Source organism: Physeter macrocephalus, chromosome 16 (genome assembly GCF_002837175.3).
Source record: "Physeter macrocephalus isolate SW-GA chromosome 16, ASM283717v5, whole genome shotgun sequence".
Taxonomy (NCBI): Eukaryota; Metazoa; Chordata; class Mammalia; order Artiodactyla; family Physeteridae; genus Physeter; species Physeter macrocephalus.
In genome coordinates this window covers 5,634,501-5,641,117 of record NC_041229.1, presented here as the reverse complement: position 1 = coordinate 5,641,117, position 6,617 = coordinate 5,634,501, and the positions used below count along the sequence as shown (strand labels likewise).

Genomic DNA, 6,617 nt, shown 5'->3' with positions numbered 1-6,617 from the left:
TAGTTTTTTAAGGAACCTCCATACTGTTCTCCATAGTGGCTGTATCAATTTACATTCCCACCAACAGTGCAAGAGGGTTCCCTTTTCTCCACACCCTCTCCAGCATTTGTTGTTTGTAGATTTTTTGATGATGGCCATTCTGGCCTGTGTGAGGTGATACCTCATTGTAGTTTGGGTTTGCATTTCTCTAATGATTAGTGATGTGGAGCATTCTTTCATGTGTTTGTTGGCAATCTGTATATCTTCTTTGGAGAAGTGTCTATTTAGGTCTTTTGCCCCTTTTGGGATTGGGTTGTTTGTTTTTTTGTTATTGAGCTCATGCCACTAGGCTTTGAAGTCTTATATCTCCCAGTGCAACAGAGATTAAAGCTCCCTTGCCTTAACGCTTTCAGCTCTGGATGGTGCTTCTGTAGCTACCAATTTACATCTTACTACATCTTATTAATACATGTTATTAGTAGCTGAGGTCATCTCCACACTCACCCATAGCCTCAGGATCAGAATGTCTCATTTTCATAGCATAAAGTCTTGGCTCATCTCTTTTTTAGCTAAGAAGTATTGATACATAAATTCCCAAGTGAAGATAATTTTTCATTCTCCTCCTTGTCAAGGTTCTCAAAAGTAAATAGTTTTTATTTCAGAGCCAATGAGACACAGTGTCTGTAAAGAATTTTAAGAACCTCAGGAGGAAGCTGCTTTAAAATGCAAGGACTGATAGTCGTGTAATAGAGTCTACTTTCCACAGTTTACTTGTTCAAGAAGGAGGAAGCCGGGGTCACCCAGACTGATGGTTCTTGGGTAGGATGGGAAGATGAGGGCACATAATAACTAGTTCTAAAATGACCTGGGTTGTCACCAACTGCAGCTTAGAAATGCTAGCAAGCTTCCACGTGGGATTGGTGCTTTGGTGGCAAGCGTGATGTCTGTAGTTCTCTCTGTCCTAGGCTTCTTCTGATGGAAATATCTTTCAAGAACCTTTAGCCTTCCCAGCCCCTCCTTTGCCTTTTGAGCTGTCCAGACGAAGGGGTTGCAATGATTATTTCTGGGCTGTGGTCCAGCCCTCCTCAGTGATGGGTGTCCTTTGGAAGGAGATCTTGGGGCTACAGAGAAGGAAGATGAAGACATAGACCAATCGATGATTTCTCCAGCTGCAGCGCATTTCCTTGGAGATGTGTTGAGTAAGAAGAAAAGAGAGAAAAAAATACTCTCCAGTTTTGTCATCTTCTTTTATCCTATTTATAACTTCAGTTTCCTTCCTGTCCTCCTGGCCACCCCCAGGCCTGCTTCCATCTCACGTCTGTGCTCTCAGAAGGGATGAAGGCACTTCTTGTGTAAGGACTACACATCTATCAGTGCCTGGGATGCCCAGCAGGAGGGGCCATCGAGGATTAGGGTCCTTCCTCTGAACGTTGTTCCTGTTCCCGAAGGGACTGAGGCTGAGAGGGAGGAGAGGGGTGGAGGGAGGGAGGGGGCAGAGACAATAAAGCTGAGCGAGAACGTGAGAGGGGGCGAGGTTACCAGGCGAGTAGGACAGAATACTCAGTAATCGAGACTAGTCGATAATCGGTTGGCCAGAATAGCTGGTTCTGAGGAAGCAAGAAGTGGTGTGTGGAAATGGACAGAAAAGAAAAAGTGGGCATTAGTAGAGAGATGGAGGATACAAGGAAGATAGACTGAAAGATGAATGGGAAGGGGAAAGAAGGGGAGGGGAGGATAGCATGAAAGAGAAAAAGAGATGAATCTGAGGACATTAACTCTACAGCTAAAAAAGGAAGCCACATTTGCATGCAATTGCCTGTGCAGCTGTACATTTCTTCATGACAATCTTGTAGTCATCATTTTCTTTCATTTCTACCTCCTCCGGCTGGCCTCTTCCCCCTCCTCCGGATCAGCCTGGAGCCATTAGCGAGAGCCAATGGGGACGGAGAGTGGGGTTCTGCATGAATGAATGGGCTCTTTCTGTTCTAAGCCTCTCCTCATCCCTCTGTCGGGGAGACTCGTGAATCAATGGAGCCCCTTACACGAGACACGGCTGAAATGTCTGTTGCTGTGTATAGTCTGACTAGAGTGGAGTCCGCTGGCCCTGCCTCCCCTCTGTTCCCTTCCTCTGTTTTGTCCCCCAACCTCAGCCCTTTCTCTCAATCATCATAGCAAGAAGCATTGTATTCAAATGTCAGTCTCTTGTTCCTCATCTCCAGGAGCTCACCAGAATTTCACTACCATTAACTGTCACGACTAGTTCTTATCCACGGCCCCAGGGAAGGGATGGAGTAGATGACAAACTATTTTCAGACAGAGGCAGTGAGCTCAGAGTGGCGCCCAGACCCAGCTGGAGTCATGCAATGCTTGCTTTCCACAGGGAACCAGAAGAGCGACATCAGAGACCCGACTGAGCACCCGGCCACACGACCGCAGTCCATCCCATCCACTGATAGCTGTCCATATTTGACTTTAACCTCATAGCTAGGATGACCGTGAATGACAATAGTGTGTATCAGAAACTATGACACACTTTCAGAGTGATAGACTATCAAAGTAGTTTTCATTTCAGGGATGGATCTGTCTCGAAACAGCTAAACTTACAGAGGTGCTCCTTGACCAAAGTTCACTTTTGCAAAATAGTTGCTTAGAACTGGAAAGCAGTCTGCCGCTTCAGAACACGGTAAACCCAACTTACCCTTGTGGGACTGAACCTATGGTCTCGTTACCGTGGTCCTTGATTTGAGAAGCAAGACGATACATTTTTTCTTCTTGTATCATGCAGTTTGGAATGTTTTTGTCATGGGTCACAGTAAAAGTCTCATCTACCCACATTCATACTTCTCATTCTTCGTGAGAGAGGAAGTATACACAGTCTATGGTGAAGACTCCAGCCTCTGGAACCAGGTCGACTGGGCTTTTGCCCATCAGTCCTTCCTAACTGTGTTACCTTAGACAGCTAACTTTATCCCTGTACTTCAGTCTCCTCCTCTAAACCAGTGTTTCCAAGTGTGTCAGAGTCACCGGAGGGCTCGTTAAAATGCAGGTTGTGGGGTGCTATCCCCACGGTTTCTGATTCACTGAGTCTAGGGTAAGGCTCAAAATTTGCATTTCTCACAAAGTTCTCAGGTGGTGCTGTGGCTGCTGCTGGTCTGAAGACCACACGTTGAGAACCACTAAGTTAATGTATATCAAGCGTAAAGCAGTGCCGTCACTAAGCAAGCACGATATGAACGTTTGCCATTGTAACTCATTGTCCCAAAGTGCCTGAGAGTCCAGAAATGTCTGGGTATCATTGAATCCGAAAGTGACCCCTTGATGGGATGAACACTTTGGGTGGCCAGTGCCAGGCTGGAAACTGGGAGGATAGAGAGAGAAAGGGGAAGATTCATGCCTTGTCTCTCAGCAACTTTTGTTCAGATGTGTATGTGAGGCTATATTTACGCGATGAGGAGAAATGGTTCCTAGATGAAATATCACACTTATTTATGAGATAAAGTTTGGGGTGACTTTGGCTCTCACTACAGTATTTAAAATTTCTAAAAGAAATTTACTAGCAAAGTTGTAGACCCAAAAGAGTGTCTTTCCCAAGTAAACTGTGGAAGTTCAAGTGGGAGATGTATTGAGAGTCCGAGTTCATGGTCTCTCCCAGGCCAGACGGCCAGGCGGCTGGGAGAGATCAAACCTGGGCCAATGTTTGGAAAGGGCTATGGACAACCAGGTGGGAAGTTTCAGCAGGAAAAACAGATGCCTCTAATTTGGCTTTTAAGTGTTGAGAACATTGAGGGAATGCCAGAGAGGCTTGTTAAATGGAGATTCACCTTGCTCTGAAATGTTTATTCTCCTAGCAGCCTTGTTCTTTCAGCTGACCATCTTAGACGGCCCTGTGGTTTAAAAAAAAAATGGTTTTTTTAAACTTTGTCTGCCGCACATATCTGTTCTTTCCTCATTCGGGGTATGTTTTGCTTTTCTAAAGGACCTGTTCCAGGTTCTCTGTTCTTCAAAACAGTTCTGATCGTGTGTGTGTGTGTGTGTGTGTGTGTGTGTGTGTGTGTGTGGTGTGTCTGTGTGTGTGTGCCTTTGTCTGGGATGTTGTAATGGTGACCGTTCCTCCCAGGGAAAATTTCGACCTTCTCAGAATCGGACTTGGTAGTTGTGTTTAGAAGGGGGAAACTGTAGCCCTGTCTTAGGTTTCAGCGTTTCACGCGAGGCTCCCGTTGGGGCCGAGCTGCCCTGACAAGCAGCCTCCAGGGGACAGCGCTGATGGAAGCTTAATGCAGGAAACCCTCTCCTGACCCGCATCCCACCTCCGAGAGGACCAAAGACTGCAAGGAAGAGAGGCTGGGGGAAGAGCCGCGGATCTGCCTCGCCCTAGTAGTGCATAACGAAGAGCATCTGTGTACAAAAACTAGCCTACGCCCTTGCTCTATCATTTTGTTCTTCTGATCATGAGATTTCTACAAATGCCTGAACCATTTCTCCATAAGTGAAGGATGTTTCTCTGGCTATGGATTAAATTTGCTCCTATTTGCCAATGTTACACATTCGTATCCATCCTATTCCACTCCTCCACCACTGCCTCGGTAGCTTTCCAGCCTACACTAGCTCATATTCAGATTACAATCACTTTCAGTATAAGGTTTTTAAAAAATTATTTATTTATTTATTTATTTATTTTTGGCTGCATTGCGTTTTCATTGCTGCGTGCGGGCTCTCTCTAGTTACGACGAGTGGGGGCTACTCTTGTTGCAGAGTACGGGCTCTAGGCAAGCGGGCTTCAGTAGTTCCGGCACGTGGGCTCAAGCCGTTGTGGCTCGCGGGCTCTCTAGAGCGCAGTCACAGTAGTTGTGGTGCAGAGGCTTAGTTGCTCCGCCGCATGGGGGATCTTCCCGGACCAGGGATCAAACCCCTGTCCCCTTGCTTTGGCCGCGGGCTCAGTAGTTGTGGTGCAGAGGCTTAGTTGCTCCGCCGCATGGGGGATCTTCCCGGACCAGGGATCAAACCCGTGTCCCTTGCATTGGCAGGCAGACTCTCAACCACTGTGCCACCAGGGAAGCCCCAGTATAAGTTTTTGAGTATAAGCTGATAGGTATCGGGTTCTAGCAAAGGGTTAGGGGGTGTGGTGGAAAGAACAAGAACTCACCTGGGATCTTGTCCCCTCACCTTTAACAGGTGGGATCCTTACACTTATTTCAAGAAGTTCTTGTGCTATTAAATGGGGTGCTGTACTTCAAAGGGCCTTGTAGCAGGTGATCAGTAGATGCCACCTTTTCCTTTCACCATGATCTGAGTGTGAATTTAAGTGACCCAGGAAACCTGGTGTCCCACCCTCATCTCAGGAGTCCTGCCCACGCGCACCCTGCCGCAGACTGCTTTTCGGACACCTGCCAATTTTACCTTCCCTCGTGTCCCATTTTACCAGTGAAAGGAGAAGGGGGCCGGGTGAGGACCAGAGAGACAAGCTGCGGGTTAGAGACCTGTGTCTCTCTGGCGTGATTCCAGCAGCACCGAGTAGGAAGGACTGTACAGACCTTCACAAATGTAAATCACCTCCGTAGCTCCGCGGGAGGGAAGGTAACCGAGTGGGAGAAACCGGGGCCGCGGTCGGTGAGTTACAAAGAGGATGCGAGCTCTCTCGGTTGGCAGGCCTCCAGTGCCGTTTCTCAAAAATCCTAGGAAGTAACAGCATTGCGCTGGAAGTCCCAGGGGGCTGGGGAGAAAAAAGTTCTCTTAACTTTTTCAAACCACAAATATTTGGTCCGAGTTGGGAAAAGGTCCCCGGGGCACGGAGTTCTTATTTGATTCAAGCGGTCTGACCCCTCTTAGGAACTCGGCGGGGGTATTGGGGGCTGGGGACCCTGGTGGAAACCGCCTGGCGTCAGTCCGCCCTCAGCCGCCCTCGGTGAATGCAGCGCTGGTGGGTGGGGGAGCGGGGGCTGCAGCCCGGCGGGGGGAGGGGGGAGGGATGCGCAGAGGCAGCCTGTTGTTCTCAGCGTCTGGCCGCCGACTCTTTCTCTCTCCAGATGTTCGCTGTGTTTATAGCTGCTGAAGCAGGAGACCCAGCTCCCTCATTAATAAGTTTCTTTCCTGCGCTGCGGCCAGGGGTCTCAGCCCCAGCCTGCAGCTGGGAGAGGCGCGGTGGAGGAGGGACGAGGGGAGGCGCCCCTCCCACCGCCTCCGCGCGCCTCACCCCCTCCCCGCCTTCCTCCTCTGCAATCCTCCCAAAATACACGAGCACACAAAAAGAAAAACACCAGCAGATTTTTTATTTCAGAGAGTAAACACTTGGGCCGTGGGGGTCTGGAGGTTATGGGAAAAGAGGAAACCATCGGGCTAATCAGGCCGGCACACACTTCCCCTGCTGAAATAAAACAGAAATCATTGCTCCGCAGGCCGGCGGTTTAACCCCGGCGCTGCCAGCGAGGCGGGCGCAGGCAGGGCCCGCCCGGAGGGAGGCAGGGCGTCCGGGAGGACGGGCTGCAAGATCCCGGTCCAGGCGGGGAGGAGAGCCGCGAGCAGCGCACGGCCTTTCCATTCCGTCGTGGGTAGCGCATCTGCCCCGAGCCGAGCTTGAGAAAGAGACGGTTGGAACAGAAGAGATTCTGGGCGTAGATTCAGTTTTGCAAGAGGCTGGAGGG

General features: G+C 49.3%; 1 long non-coding RNA gene across 1 annotated transcript in view; it reads left to right on the top strand.

Annotated features, from left to right (window-relative positions):
* Nucleotides 1-2,704, top strand: part of LOC102976433 (uncharacterized) — a 34,005-nt gene extending 31,301 nt beyond the window's left edge. Inside the window, exon 4 of the long non-coding RNA XR_002892966.3 lies at nt 2,360-2,704. This is a non-coding gene — a long non-coding RNA (uncharacterized lncRNA). The remainder of the gene's footprint in view (nt 1-2,359) is intronic.
* Nucleotides 2,705-6,617: the final 3,913 nt, after the last annotated feature.